The following is a 15,505-nucleotide window of genomic DNA, read 5'->3' on the forward strand; positions in this document are numbered from 1 at the left end:
TGCCACTGGAACAAAAATATAAATTAAAGCGAGGGGGGAGGAGAATTGTCTTTGGTAATAAGTTCTCATGCAAGCTGTTTGTCAAGATCAATAAAATAATTTATGATAATAAAGAGGACACTTTTATTTGTATTCAGCTTCTGCTTCTCCACACTATCATATATATCACTCAGACAACACATTTTTGCAACATTTATTATACTGAATTTCACTGCTACCTTGCATATTTGTATCACTTATAGTCATGTGAAAAAATAAGGACACCTCTTTATGTTTGAAAACATACTGTATGTGGAAATATAGTTAACTGATCTATAGTATATACAAATAATGGTCATGTCACTGAAGAAAACACTAACAAACTAATTTTACAATAAACTATTAAATATAAAAATCACAGGTATTTGGTTGTCTGCAAGAATATAAAGATGAGTGACTATTGACTATTTGCCCATCTCTAATATTTGCTCATTTCTTTTTTGCTGTGGTTCAGCACAAATTACTGCAAAAAGTGGCATGTTGTCACTAGGTATATACTGACGGAACAGGGGCTCCTAAGCTGGAGGGAAAGTTGACAACTCCTCATTATCAGAAACAGAACAAATAATGCTCAAGGTTTTGATTCATACATTCTGTCTGACAATTGGACTGAGGATGGAAAGCAGAGGAGTGGGATAACTTGATCACTAACTGGGAGAAAAAAGTTCTCCAAAAGTTTTCGATGAACTGTGTACCTCAATCCGACACAATGTCAGACAGAACCCCATGGAGTCAGACCACCTCCTGAATAACAACTTGAGACAGCGTCTTGGCATTAGATAGGGAAGGTAGAGCCACAAAGTGAGTCATGTTAAAAAACCTGTCCACCACCACTAAAATAACTGTGTTACCAGCAGAGCGAGGAAGGTCCATGATGAAGTCTGTGGAAATGTCCTTCCAGGGTTTGCTAGGTACCTCCAATGGTAACAAACACCCAGACAGACGGGAGTGTGACGGTTTGGACCGTGCACAGACGGTACAAGCAGACATGTAAGAGATGACATCAGTATGAATCTTCGGCCACCAAAAGTGACGCAGTATGAGATCTAATGTGCTTTTAACCCAATTATACCCCACAAGGACCGATTCATGGTGCTCGCCCAAAACCTTAAATAAGCCACAGACTTAAGGGAACAAATGATTTGTTGGGAGGAACTCCCGATGGACCCTCCTCTTGGTCCTCAGCAATCTCAGATTCTACCTCCTTACTGAGTGCTGACTAAAGATGAACCACCCCCGTGGCGTTCGAGTTTCGACGAACCACTCGAGCCCCATTGAAAACAATGGGAGGCAATCACAAACACATAAAAACACATTATACATGTGTGATGCCCTGGGCAACCGTTAGAGAGAGACACCGCCACCGCCAAGGCACCAGTTTCTCAGGGCCAGCGCCTGCGGGCAAAGAGGGGCTCCTCCGGCACATATCCAAGCCGGGGAGCGGGTTACCGGTGGGAACCCATCGCTACCAACATAGACTTAGGTGCAGGAAAAGGGACCGTCACCGTCAACTACTGGGGAAAAGCAACAGCAGCCGTCCGTGGGAACCGTCTTTCCAGCCGTGTGTTTTACCGAGAACTGTGTCCCCGTCTCAGGCTGAGTGAGTACCACAGTGCCGTGAGGCACAGTGCTGCCCCCGCGTCCCTGCACCCCACCAAGCCCTGCACCGGCCCCGCCATCCCTCATCCCCCAACTCATACAATCACCACAACCGTGGGTGGCGTCACGGACAATAAACTATCCCAAAAACCAAACCCCTTTCACTCACGGGCGAGGAGCGCCGCTCGAGTCCCCGGGACCCGGCCCATCGCTCGAGCCACCGAGCAGCAGCAGGCCGCAGCAGCAGCGGCAGCCAGACCCGAGCAGTGGGAGAGCGCAGCGTCCCCTCCTCCGCCTGCGACACATGTACCAATACAGTTAATAAACATTGCCATAACACTTACAGGTCCCTGCGACGCGTCCTGCACTCTGTCTCCCGCCGCTTTTCCTTCCGATAATCACTGCGTCCTGCCGGTAACCAACACTGATGATAGGACCTATCGTGACATCAAAATAGCATGTGACCAGTCACGTGTCTATTATCTCATTGGCTACAGACTGGTCACATGGCTAGACATCATGCTAGGTCCTGTCAGTGCATCTTTCCGGTACTCGGTGATCGTTCCAGCATCTCTGTGTACTGGCGAAATGCTCTGGCACATGGTCGGCTTCCCCGTCCATGCATGTGGGCGCTCTTTACAGAGTCAGCCCACATGCAAGGACTAGATGCCACAGCCGGTGAATTGCGGCACCGGGAATCATGTGATCGGAGCACCGTTGCTATGGTAACCTGCCTGTCAGTGGTGACATCACCGCTTACAGCATGCAGCTTCTGCTCACTCACTAAGTGAATAGACTACACGAGAAGCAGCAGCGTCTTCCTCCCATGCAGTGCTGTCTGATGTAGCAGAGCTGCATGGGTTGAAGGAGAAAGAAGACAGAAGAGCAGGATCGTGGAGGGCTGACAGGGAATAATAAACATGGAGTCTCTAAGTGTGTCTGTGTATTTATTCCTATTAAAGTATTTTTTCTCTCTGTGGTGTCTTTTAACCCTTTATTGGAGATTCTTAATGGCCGGGTCAAACTTGCCTGACATTAAGAATCTCTGGCTTAATACTAGCTAGAGAGAGCGAGAGAAAGAAGAGAGTGAAAGAAGAGAGAGAAGTTAGAGAAAAGAGAGAGAGAAAAGAGACAAGAGAGAGGGAGAGAGAGAGAAGAGAGAGAGGAGAGAGAAGAGATAGAGAAGAGAGAGAGAGGAGAGAGAGGAGAGAGAGGGAGAAAAAGAGAGACTGAGAAAAAGAGAGCGAGAGAAAAAGAGAGAGAAAGAGAGAGAAAGAGAGAGAGGGGGCAAGAGAGAGAAGAGAGAGAAGAGAGAAAAGAGAGAGAGAGGGGGGAAAAAGAGAAAAAGAGAGACTGAGAAAAAAAGAATGAGAGAAAAAGAGAGAGAGAAAGAAAGAGAGAAAAAGAGAGAGAGAGGGGGGGAGAGAGAGAGCGAGAGAGAGAGGGGGGGAAGAGAAAAAGAGAAGAGACTGAGAAAAAGAGAGAGAGAGAAAAAGAGAGAAAGAGGGAGAGAAAGGGAGAGAGAAAAAAGAGAGAGAAAGGGAGAAAGAGAGAGGGAGAGAGAGAGAATTGAGAGAGAGAGGAAAAGAGAAAACTAGAGGCTGAGAAAAAGAGAGAGAGAGAAAAAGAGAGAAAAAGAGAGAGAGGGGAGAGAGAGGGAGAGAGGGAGAGAGGGAGAGAGAGAAATAAAGAGAGATAAAGAGAGAGAGAAAGAGAGAGAGAGAAAAAGAGAGAGAGAGAGAGGATAGAGAGGGAGAGAGAGACAGAGAGAAAGAGAGAGAAAGAACGAGAGAGAGAAAGAGAGAGAAAGAAAGAGAGAGAAAGAGAGAAAGAGAGAAAAAGAGAAAGAGAATGAGAGAGAGAGAAAGAGAGAGAGAGAAAAAGAGAGAGGAAAAGAGAGAAAGAGAGAGAGAGAGAAAGAGAGAGAGCAAATTATAATTCTATACAAACAATAATTATAATTTAAAATAAATTAAATTTTTACCGTGACTTGAACCCGTGAACTAATGCTTCTTACACGGGAGCTCTATCCATTGAGCCACTGGCTCTAATGAGAAACATAGGCAGAACATCTACATTGCAGAGTGAAGTCTGGTGACAGCGTGGCTCACTTCAGGTGCTATGTGGAGAGGACACAGATCGCTCCCTGTCATCTTCATGGATTACTTCGGACCTGGATTGTTGTTTGGGGATTAACAAAAAGGTAAATGAGGTGTTTTTTTGTCTTTTATTCCAAATAAAGGATTTTTCGTTGTGTGTATTTCTTTACTTTCACTTACAGTTTAATCATGGAAGGTATCTCGGGGAGATGCCTGGCATGATTAACTCCTTATTATCCCCCAATTGCCACCGCACCAGGCAATTCGGGATGAGCTGAGTAGAGTCCTGGGACTGCCGCATCTAATGGATGCGGCAATTCTGGGCGGTTGCTGGGTGATATTGTTAGAGTGGTGGGCTTCCCATAATGTGGTGCTCTCCATCCTGACAATACCAGCCTCCAGTCGTGTGGCTTTATCCTGGCTGGTATCAAATATGGGGGGGAAACCGTATTTTTTTTTTTTATTTATTTATTTTACTGCACGATATAGAGCCGCCCGCCGGCGGCTGTGATTGGTTGCAGTGAGACAGCTGTCACTCTTCGTGGGGGTGTGTCTGACTGCAACCTATCATGGGCACCGGTGGGCGGGGAAAGCACGGAATAACTAATTGAATAATGAAGCGGCTGCCATTTTTAAAAGAGGAAATGCCGCAGGAGATTTGTGACAGCCGTGCAGCGAGACGCCCGTGATCGGTGAGTAGGAAAGAGAGAGGGATTGTGCTGGGGACGCAGGATGCATGGAGATACGAAAAGTGCGCACATACTTACTGTGAAAAGCCCCGCTTTTGGTGCTCGAACCATTCTCAAACGTAACTCGAACTGCCGAACTTTTAACAAATTGTTCGAGTTCGTCGAACGACTCGAACACCCCCCAAAATCACTCGAACATGAAATTGGCAAACCTTGAACCTTGAACATCGCTCATCTCTAGTGCTGACACCATGACCCCCTTCTGTAAACGGGCACCAGATCCTCTTGTGGCTCCCCCCAGGAAAACACCAGGATAGCACATCCGCCCTGGTGTTTTTAGAACCCAGAAGGTGAGTAACAACAAAATTAAATCTATTAAAGAATAGGGACCACCGAGCTTGTCTCGTGGACAAGCATTTGGCAATCTCAAGGTACAGGAGACTCTTTTGATCCTTGATTACTGTTTTGTGCGGCGCCCTCCAGGAAGTGTCAGCAAGCCTCAAATGCCAACTTGATGGCAAGTAGCTCCCTGTTACCAATATGATAATTACACTCAGCAGGCAACAACTTCCTGAACAAGAACGTACATGGCCAAAGATACTGTCCTGGGGTATGTGCTGCTGGAATAGGAGCCCCTAAGCTGGCCCTTCAGACTCAAGACCCTGCGCTGTCCCTTATCTCAGAGATAAGATTGATGGTATCCAGGTCTGAGCTCCCAGTGTGACCCTGATACCTGTCCAAGCCCTGATCTTATTCCCCCCACCCTGGGAGCAAGCCAGAAACCCAGTAGAAAAACCCCACAGAAAAGACACAGACAAGGGAGAACAAAGCCTCATACACACTGCACTCAAACACAAAGAAGAAACAATATGTGTACAGGGGAATAAAGAAACAGGTAGGGAATAAACTCACAACAGGGGAACGTTCACACCACGCAGAACAGCAACTGTAGTAGATCACCATGAATGGAATAGCCACTGAGACTGGGATTAAGAAAAGAAACTGGAGTGTGCAGGCATAAAGTCCTCTAGGGGGACTAGTAACATAAATAAAAAATGTTAAAAAGAAAGAGCTTTAAAAAATATTAAATAAAAAAAACTAAAAATTTCAAATCACCCCCCTTTTGCCCCATTGAGAAAGAAACAATAATAAGAAAAATACACATATTTGGTATTGCCATGTTCAGAAATGCCCAATCTATCAAAATAAAAAATCAACTAATCTGATCGGTAAAGAGCGTAGTGAGAAAAAAATTCTAAACGCCAAAATGATGTTTTTTGGTCACCACAACATTGCATTAAAATGCAATAACAGATGATCAAAATGTTGCATCTATGCAAAAATGGTTTAATTAAAAATGCCAGCTCAAGACCCAAAAAATAAGCTGTCACTGAGCCCCAGATCCTAACCTATTGGTCTCGGGAAAATGGCAACAAAAGCGCAATTCTTTTTTACAAACTTCTGATTTTTTTCACCACTTAGATACAAGATAATTATACATGTTTGGTATCTATGAACTCGAACTGACCTGGGGAATCATAATGTCAAGTCAGTTTTATCATATAGTGAACATGGTAAGTAAAAAAGCAAATAAAACAATTATGCAATTGCACTATTTTTGCATTTTCATCGCACTTAGAATCTGTTTTCCATTTTTCAGTACAATATGTGGCAGAATGAAATAAGTTGTTCAAAAGTACAACTTGTCCTGCAAAAATCAAGCCCTCATATGGCCATATTTCCAGAAAAATAAAAAAGTTTTGGCTCTTGGAAGAAGGGGAGGAAAAAATGAAAACAAAAAATGAAAAAATCACTGGGAGATAAAGGGGTTAAAGTAAAATCAGGGAAAACTAGGGATTATAATTAGTATCCAGGTCATGTTCATGGCATAGGTAGCACACAGTGATGAAAGGAGAAAACGTTGTTATAATCGCATTGCGCCCGCTCTGTTCCAGTCATCTGGGTGGGCGCAGTAATTAGCAGCCAAGATTCATCTCCAGTCATGCCCACTGTTCAGTTACTTGGGATCTTGCTCAGCACAGTCTATGAAAGTTTATGAATCTACCACTGGAAAAAAGGTTGAAAAACTAAATCTACAGCACTCAGCATAAATAAGCACACCCCTTGTGAATAGTAAGATTTAAATCAATATCTCACTGAACACAAGACCATTTCCCAAAATGTTGACAAGATTGAGTTTACTAGAAGATTTTTAACCACTAACATGAAAGTAAGGTTAATAATATATTTCAGTACAAAATCTTCAATTCTACTCAAATTAGTTGATGCAAAAATGAATACACCCCACATCAACTACTACTACATCTAGTATTTTATATGACTTCCATGATTTTGAAGGATAGCACCAAGTCTTCTAGGCATGGAATGTACAAGTTGGCGATATATTGCTACATTTATCTTTTTGAAATTCTTTAAGAACTATCTCTCTTAGAGCCTGGATGTTGGGTGGAGAGTGATAACAAATTGTCTCTATAAAATTCCCCATAGATGTTAGTTAGGGTTCAGATGAAAAGACACTGGCCACTGAATCGCTTTCATCAATTTTGTTTTAGACATTCAATAGTGTCATCAGATGTGCATTTTGGATCATTGTCAGAAAAGTGCACATCTACCAAGGGCACGGTGTTACGATCCGGCGCCACCAATGCCGGAAACGGCCTGCTGTGGTTCCTACTTTGCCTGGGCGTCGGCCTCGGATTCTGGCATTGCCTCGGGTGGTTCAGCTGGCTGCTCTTGCTTCTATGTCTAATTGTGGAGCTATGGCAACTGAGCATGCCCAGCCTAAATTACCTTTGCTAGAGACTAAGCCCATAAAAGATCCCACATTGCATGTGTGCCGCCCCCGTATCAGCAGCCGGACTGCTCGTGTGACGCCCTGGCCTATCAGGTCGTCACAGGGTATTGTGCAACCTGCTCTTCTGTGCAATATCCACCTCCTCCTTTGTTATGGGTCCCCAACTAATGGTGTTGCCAACAGCAGTCAATCAAAGTCCTAGGTACACTCTGCACTACACCCACCAGACACACCAGTGAATGGCCTGAGTGGAATAGGGCCGCCCACTTGGGGGGGTTAGAGGAGGTCAGGAGTGTCAGGAGGAGTGCAGTTGAACTTAGGGAGTTGAAGTAGGAGCTTGAAGTCAGGAGGTGAAGGAGAGAGGAGGTCAGGAGCCGGCTCCTTGGAATTAACTAGGTGACAGACGGTGGTCTAGACCTAGTAGGAGCTGGTTTATGCTGTTTTTCATTGTTAGATAGGTTTTTGGTTGGTCCCCATATTGCAGTGCACTTCATTTCTTTGTTTTTCCATCTGTCTTGATTTTTGGCGATTGGTGGCTGTTCACACATTGCCATCCAGCCTTGTCCACGGGCTATATATTATCAGCAGCATGTGCTTGGGCCTATCCCTCCCACAACCATGAATTAGTCATGGAGACGAGACTGAAAAGCACCAGGTACGTGCTGTGCAGTCCTATTTTAGCATTTGTGAGGCCGCATGGCACACTTTAAATAAAAATATTCTAGTGTAGGACTGCCTCATGAGATTTGCCGTGACGTGGCGAGGTAGCTCAAATAATTGCAATTTTTTTGCCAAAAATCTCATTTTTCAATAGTACAGTTTGGAATGTTGGTACTGTGCACACTTTGCAAAACACAATAGTAGAGGTTGTTTTTATGCTGTTTTTCATTGTTGTATAGGTTTCTAGTAGGAGCTGGACCCAGGTCGCAGGGGATCATAGCAAGGGGCACGGAACTGTCGAGGAGGACAGCCAGCGGCCTTGCACCATCACCGGTCTGGGACCATTGCACGACGGGGTACGAGGACCCTAGGTCAGGGAGTAGCTTCAGGCAACCTGACAATTGACTCGGTGAGAATGGAGCTTTCATGATCCGTTCTCCACCCACTCCAAAATCTGGGTACTAGCGCAACTAGGGGGATAGGACTTTCCACAAATACGGTCCAGAAAATTCCAAGCGTGAACCCTGAAAGCAAGCTCCCACAGTTAGCCATACTGGGGAGGGGGACCCGCTTAGTTCCACACTACCGGGACCAACAGAGAAGTAACTTAGTGCCAGGAGGCAGGTCACAGATCACCAGGCAACACCATCGGGGACGGTACCCGAACTAGCTCCCCTCAGCGGCAGCGGTGTCCAGAACTTTGGTTTATCCAGTTGTCAGTGTCAGCTTTATGGACTGAGTGAGTACAAAAGTGGCCCCTGCGCTCCCCACGGCACCCCCCAATGCCATCACCGAGTCCCGGGGCATTCCCTCTACCCGTGGAGGGGCCTAACACCTGGCTTTCCAATTCCATCGCCACCGGGTACTCCCAACTGCAGCGGTGGTACTCCCAAATTACCCCAAATCATGGGCGGCGTCACGAACTCTAACACATCCCCTGTAAATACCCCCCCTTTATTTGAGTGGCCGCACGACCCTCGGGTCCGGAGACCCCTCGAGCCACAAGCGGGTCCGGATTCGAGCAGCTCGGCTACTGGCACGGGTGTGGCACACCTCAAATTACCTGGCGTCATGAACGGGATATGAGCAGGACCCACTTACCTGGGTGACGTGCGCCTTTGAAGTCGAAACCACGAGTCAAGATCCTGTTTTCCACCAATTCCGCCATCTTTCGCCATCTTTTGGCGCCAAAACGCCATCTTCATCACAAAAACGCGCGAAGCAGAAGCTCCGCCCTTCGTCCTGATAGTGAGGCGGGAACCGGAAGTTCCCAGAGGGCCACAGCATCGAGGAGAGTGCTGAGTGAAAACCGAGGGGGCGTGACGGCATGTAGCAGCAGCGGAAGAGAAGCAGGGACACCTGGACTCTGCCATAACGTTCCTGGACAGCGCAGAGGCAAAATGGCGGACCGCAGCTGGTCACCGGAATTGGATTGAGGAAGAGACAGAGCAGTTGTGCAAGAGAATGCGGACGCAATTCCTGTTTATAATGGACCACTAGAGGGAAGAGATGAGTAGCCTAGTGATGGCACTGCAAGCTCGTGAGATTGAGATCCCACATGAAGAGAGGGTAAGCGGTTACCCAGTCTCTACTGATTGCCCTAATCCGGCCGATGCGGCTGAGGGATCCGGACCACCCCCGCTCCCGGTGAGCACTCCGCCGCCACTAACCCCATCCTTGGCGGACGCTGAGCTGCCTACTTCCACCCCGGCAGCGGAACCTTCAGCTCCTGTATATAAAGCTACAGCTGCAGCACCCCCGGTTCTGTCCCTCGACCCGGTCATGACAGCGGTCACCCTGACTTATAAGGCGGTTCAACCTCGAGAAAGGATGGGGTTTCCTCTGGGAGGCGTGCCTTTCCAAAGAAGTGCTTGTCGCTCGGAAAGATATTGAGCAGCATCTCCCGAGGGACCACCCGGGCCGTAACCTGGAGCCAGGAGAGGTGGTTAGCTAAACTCGGCATTGGAGTGAGCAGGGCTGGTATGCCCTAGATGTGAAATGGCTTGCTATGATTGATGAGCAGGTTGTGCCAGACGCCGCTCTTGATTACCAGTCTCCAAGTGAGTGGTACCAGTAAAATGTGAAAATGTTATAGCAGAAATGTTAGGTATCTGTGTTTTTCATTTTTTATTTTTCAAGATTTGTTATTTTCCATATAGAACATGTTAAAAGGTGAAAATCTAATCAGCAGGGTTTAAATGAACGGAATAGGTTACCAGATTATCGAGAAGATTTGTTATAATTAGTTTTGAGCCACCCCCCTAGTGTTTGAGTTCGGTTCGGATTGTTGAACGGAGGCTGTTAGGTGAACGTTCGACGAACGTTCGACGAACAACTTCGCACCCCATTGAAAACAATGGGAGGCAAACACAAACACATAAAAACACATTATACATGTACACATACAGTTAATTTACATTGCCATTACACTTACAGGTCCCCGCGACGCGTCCTGCACTCTGTCTCCCGACGCTTTTCCGTCTGATCATCGCTGAGCCCTCCCAGTAACCAGCACTGATGATAGGACCTTCCGTGATGTCGTCATAGCATGTGACCAGTCACGTGTGTATTATCTCATTGGCTACAGACTGGTCACATGGCTAGACATCATGCTAGGTCCTGTCAGTGCATCTCTCCGGTACCCGTTGAGCATCTCCGTGTACCGGCGAGATGCTTGGGCACATGCTTGGCTCCCCGTTCCAGCATGTTGGCTCTCTTTACAGACTCAGCCCACATGCAAGGACTGGATGCCACAGCCGGTGAATAACGGAGATCACCGTTGCTATAGTAACCCGCCTGTCAGATTACTTTAGCAACGGTGGCAGCGGTGATGTCACCACTTACAACCCGCAGCCTCTGCTCACTCATTGAGTGATTAGGCTGCACGGGAGCAGCAGCGTATTCCCACCATGCAGTGCTGTCTGATGTAGCAGAGCTGCATGGGTTGAAGGAGAAAGAAGACAGAAGACCAGGGTCGTGGAGGGGTGAGAGGGAATAATAAACATGGAGTCTCTAAGTGTGTCTGTGTATTTATTTCTATTAAGTATTTTTTCTCTGTGTGGTGTCTCTTTTTTTAACCCTTTATTGGAGATTCTTAATGGCCGGGTCAACCTTGCCTGACATTAAGAATCTCTGGCTTAATACTAGCTAGTAAAACAAAGCTAGTATTAACCCATTATTACCTAGCAAGCCACCCGGGTGGCTTCAGGGCTGCTGGAAGAGTTGGATACAGCGCCAGATGACGGCACTTCTATGAAAGCGCCATTTTCTGGGGCGGCTGTGGACTGCAATTCTCAGCAGAGGGGCCCAAAAAGCTCGGGCTAACCTGTGCTGCAGATTCCAATCCCCAGCTGCCTAGTTGTACCTGGCTGGACACAAAAATGGGGCGATGCCCATGTCATTTTGCTTTTTTAATTATTTCATGAAATTTATGAAATAATTAAAAAAAGGGCTTCCCTATATTTTTAGTTCCCAGCTGGGTGCAAATAGGCAGCTGGGGGTTGGGGGCAGCTATACCTGCCTGCCGTACCTGACTAGCATACAAAATATGGCAATGCCCACGTCATTTTTTTGGTGGGCAAAAAACACCTGCATACAGTCCTAGATGGAGTATGCTGAGCCTTGTAGTTCTGCAGCTGCTGTCTGCTCTCCTGCATACACTAGTGAATGGAGCATGCTGAGCCTTGTAGTTCTGCTCTCCCTGTCTCTCCCTCCAGCATACAGTCCTGGATGCATCATGCTGAGCCTTGTAGTTCTGCAGCTGCTGTCTGCTCTCCTGCATACACTAGTGGATGAAGTATGCTGAGCCTTGCAGTTCTGCTCCCCCTGCCTCTCCCTACAGCATACAGTCCTGGATGGAGGATGCTCAGCCTTGTAGTTCTGCAGCTGCTGTCTGCTCTCCTCCATACAGACAGACAGCAGCTGCAGAACTACAAGGCTCAGCATCCTCCATCCAGGACTGTATGCTGGAGGGAGAGGCAGGTAGAGCAGAACTGCAAGACTCAGCATACTTCATCCACCAGTGTATGCAGGAGAGCAGACAGCAGCTGCAGAACTACAAGGCTCAGCATACTCCACCCAGTAAAGTATGCAGGAGTTTTTTGCCTCCCAAATAAATTACGTGGGCTTCGCCATGTTTTTGTATGCTAGCCAGGTACAGCAGGCAGCTACGGGCTGCCCCCAACCCCCAGCTGCCTATTTGTACCTGGCTGGGAACCAAAAATATAGGGAAGCCCTTTTTTTTTTTAATTATTTCATGAATTTCATGAAATAATTACAAAAAAAAAAATGACGTGGGCTTCGCCCAATTTTTGAGTCCAGCAAGGTACAACTAGGCAGCTGGGATTGGAATCCATCTTCTGGCGCTGTATCCAACTCTTCCATCTGCCCTGGTGATGAGTGGCTCGCTGGGTAATAATGGAGTTAGGGCTAGCTGTATATTATCAACTGGCCCTAAGCCCGAAATTCATGGTGTCACGCCAAAATTAGACATGGCCACCATGAATTTCTAGTACAGATAAGAAAAAAACACAACACACAGAAAAATATTTTTATTAGAAATAAAACACAACACAATTAGTGAATCCATCTTTATTGAAATAAAGAAACCTCCTCCGCAGTAATCCTGGGTCAAGGGTCCTGCGCCGTCCAATCCGGATCCAATATCATCTGATCGGTTTGCTGGAAGGCAAAGCGATCAGATGATGTGTCAGGTTCACGGGCCTGAAGCCCATGACACAGCAGCTGATTGTATAAACGGATATTATACAATCAGCTGATGCATCAGTGAAAAAAACAAAAAAACAAACTACACACTTCTGTGCAGACTCCTGTCCGACAGCAGCAGCTGATAGTTTAGCCGGCCGGGCGGTAAAAAGCCAGCCTCACCGCTTAACTTATAGTGTCAGCTGATTCTGTCAGGTGACCGCATCAGCTGATCATTGCCAGGTCTGAGAGAGAGAAAAGAGAGAGAGGAAGAGAGAGAGGGAGAGAGAGGGAGAGAAAGGGAGAGGGAGGGAGAGGGAGAGAGAGGGAGAGAAAGGAGAGGGAGGGAGGGAGAGAGAGAGAAAAAAAAGAAAGAGAGAGAGCAGAGAGAGAAGAGAGAGGAGAGAGAGGAGAGAGAGAGGAGAGAGCAATGCAGCCTCATTCCGTGAACTGCTCCGATTTTAGAGGTGTGTCCCGCAGCTCACAGCTGATGTCCTGTTATTCCCCTCAGTGCATAATTAAATTAAATTATAATTATAAATAAATAATAATTATAATTTAAAATTCTAAATAAATTAAATTCTTTACTGGGATGGCTAGGACTTGAACTCGTGAACTAACTCTCCTTAGGCGGCAGCTCTATCTATTGAGCCACTGCCTGTAATGAAAAGTATAGTAAGATTTGGTAACCTTGACCTCTTTATTGCAGTAGAGAAACCAGAAGTGGATTATTCAGCTACAAAGAGGAGAGAGAGAGAATAAGAGAAAAAGAGAAAAAAGAGAGAGAGAGAGAAAAAGAGAGAGAGAAAGAGAGAGAGAGAAAAAGAGAGAGAGAAAAGAGAGAGAGAGAAAAAGGGAGAGAAAGAGAGAGAAAAATGGAGAGAAAGAGAGAGAAAAGGGAGAGAAAGAGAGAGAGATAAAGAGAGAGAGAAAGAGAGAGAGAAAAAGAGAGAAAGAAAAAGAGAAAGAAAGAGAGAAAGAGAGAGAAAGAAAGAGAGAGAAACAGAGAGAGAGAAAGAAAGAGAGAGAAACAGAGAGAGAGAAAGAAAGTGAAAGAGAGAGAGAAACAGTGAGAGAGAAAGAGAGAGAAAGAGAGAGAGAGGAGAGAGAGAGAGGAGAGAGAGAGGAGAGAGAGAGGAGAGAGAGGAGAGAGAGAAGAGAAAGAGAGAGGAGAGAGGAGAGAGAGAGAAGAGAGAGGAGAGAGAGAAGAGAAAGAGAGAGGAGAGAGAGAGGAGAGAGAGGAGAGAGAGGAGAGAGAGAGAAGAGAAAGAGAGAAGACAGAGAAGAGAGAGAGAAGACAGAGAAGAGAGAGAGAAGAGAGAGACAAGAGAGAGAAGAGAGAGAGAGAGAAGAGAGAGAGAGAGAGAGGGGGAGGGAGAAGAGAGAGAAGAGAGGAGAGAGGGAGCGAGAGAGAAGAGAGAGAGGAGAGAGAAAAGAGAGAGGAGAGATAGAGAAGAGAGAGAGGAGCGAAAGAGAAGACAGAGAGAGAGAAGAGAGGAGATAGAGGAGAGAGCAATGCAGCCTCATTCCGTGAACTGCTCCGATTTTTGAGGTGTGTCCCGCGGCTCACAGCTGATGACCGGCTCCTCCCCTCAGTGTAAATTAAATTAAATTCTAATTATAAATAAATAATAATTATAAATTAAAATGAAAAATAAATTAATTTCTTTACCAGGACGGCCGGGACTCAAATGCGTGAACTAATTCTTCTTAGGCAGTAGCTCTACCCATTGATCCACTGTCTGTAATGAAAAGCATAGAAATATTTTGTTAGATTAGTAGAGAATCCAGAAGTAGATTATTCAGCTACAAGATGATGGATGGATGGATGGATGGATGGAGAGAGGGATGGATTGAGGGATAGAGGGGTGGATGGAGGGATGGAGGGAGGGATGAAGGGAGGGATGAATGGATGGAGGGATGTCTGGATGGAGGGATGTCTGGATGGATGGATGGAGGGATGGATGGAGGGATGGATGGATGATAGAGAAATGGATGGTGGGATAGAGGGATGGATGGAGGGAGGGATGAATGGATGGAGAGATGGAGGGATGGAGGAGAGGGAAAAATGGATGGATGGAGGGATGGATGGATGATGGATGGATGGAGGGATGGAGGGATGAACGGAGGGATGGAGGGATGGATGAATGGATGGAGGGATGGATGGAGGGATGGATGGATAGAGGGATGGATGGAGGGATAGAGGGATGGATGGAGGGATGGAAGGAGGGATGAAGGGATGGAAGGAGGGATGAAGGGAGGGTTAAATGGATGGAGAGATGGAGGGAGGGATGGAGGGAGTAATGAATGGACGGAGGGAGGCATGGAGAGATGGATGGATGGGAGGGCAAACACCGGCACTACCGCACTCATTACCGCACACACGCAGGCACTACAACCCCCATCATCACCGCACATGCAGGCATTACCTCAGTGACGTCCCGCTGACAATGCGGCTCACTTCAGTTGCTGCGTGGATATGACACAGAGCGCTCCTGTTCTATGGCGCTCCCTGTCAGCTTCATGTAGCAGAGCTGGATGCGTCGTGGGACCTCCGTGGATTACGTCGGACCTGGAGGAGTATTTGGGGATTTTAATAAAATGGTGAAAGAGGCTGTTTTTTTGTCTTTTATTGCAAATAAAGTATTTTTTGTTGTGTGTGTTTATTTACTTCCACTTACAGGTTAATCATGGAAGGTATCTCAGGGAGATGCCTGCCATGATTAACTCCTTATTATCACGATTGCCACTGCACCAGGGCAATTCGGGATGAGCTGGTTAGAGTCCCGGGACTGCCGCATCTAATGGATGCGGCAATTCCGGGCGGCTGCTGGGTGATAGTTAGGGTGGTGGGCTCCCCATAACGTGGCGCTCCCCATCCTGACAATAACAGCCTTCAG

The sequence above is a fragment of the Anomaloglossus baeobatrachus genome, chromosome 7 (assembly GCF_048569485.1).
Source record: "Anomaloglossus baeobatrachus isolate aAnoBae1 chromosome 7, aAnoBae1.hap1, whole genome shotgun sequence".
Lineage (NCBI taxonomy): Eukaryota > Metazoa > Chordata > Amphibia > Anura > Aromobatidae > Anomaloglossus > Anomaloglossus baeobatrachus.